Below are 646 nucleotides of genomic sequence, written 5' to 3'. Positions count from 1 at the left end.
CATTTAATGTGCATTTTTTAAAGCCTAGGCAGATAGCACTAAAGATTGTTCAAAGTTGTCGAAGCTAACGATCAAAGTCAGTCCGAGTCAAAAGTCTCAGTCTTTAAGACACTCTTTTTCACAACCCAGCAGGACGTAGGACGTCGTCGAGTTTTGAAGGCGATCCATGAAGCGAACAACATTCGAATGTATAACTTTCTGGCGCAGTCACTACACAATCAGTGACTCAGTGACTAATAAATTATGTGGCAGAGAATCAGATTTCGAATGAAATCGTCATATAATTCAAATTTGTGCTTTAGAGCAGCATGTCGTGGCGTCTTTTTCTGCTTTAATTGAAATAACTTGTGTAAAATGGCTAAAAACGAGTAATACACTGAAGGGCCAAGAAACTGGTATAGGCATGCGTATTTAAATACAGAGATACGTAAACAGGCCGAATACGGCGCTGCCGTCGGCAGTGCCTTTATAAAACAACAAGTGTGTGGCGCAGTTGTTAGATCTGTTACTGCTGCTACAAAGGCAGGTTATCAAGATTTAAGTGAGTTTGAACATGGTCGGTGCACGAGCGATGGAACACAGCATCTCCGAAGTAGCGATGAAATGGGGATTTTCCCGTACGGCCATTTCACGTGTACCGTGAATA

Source organism: Schistocerca serialis, chromosome 7 (assembly GCF_023864345.2).
Source record: "Schistocerca serialis cubense isolate TAMUIC-IGC-003099 chromosome 7, iqSchSeri2.2, whole genome shotgun sequence".
NCBI classification, from domain to species: domain Eukaryota; kingdom Metazoa; phylum Arthropoda; class Insecta; order Orthoptera; family Acrididae; genus Schistocerca; species Schistocerca serialis.
Note: the sequence above shows the minus strand (reverse complement) of the source record.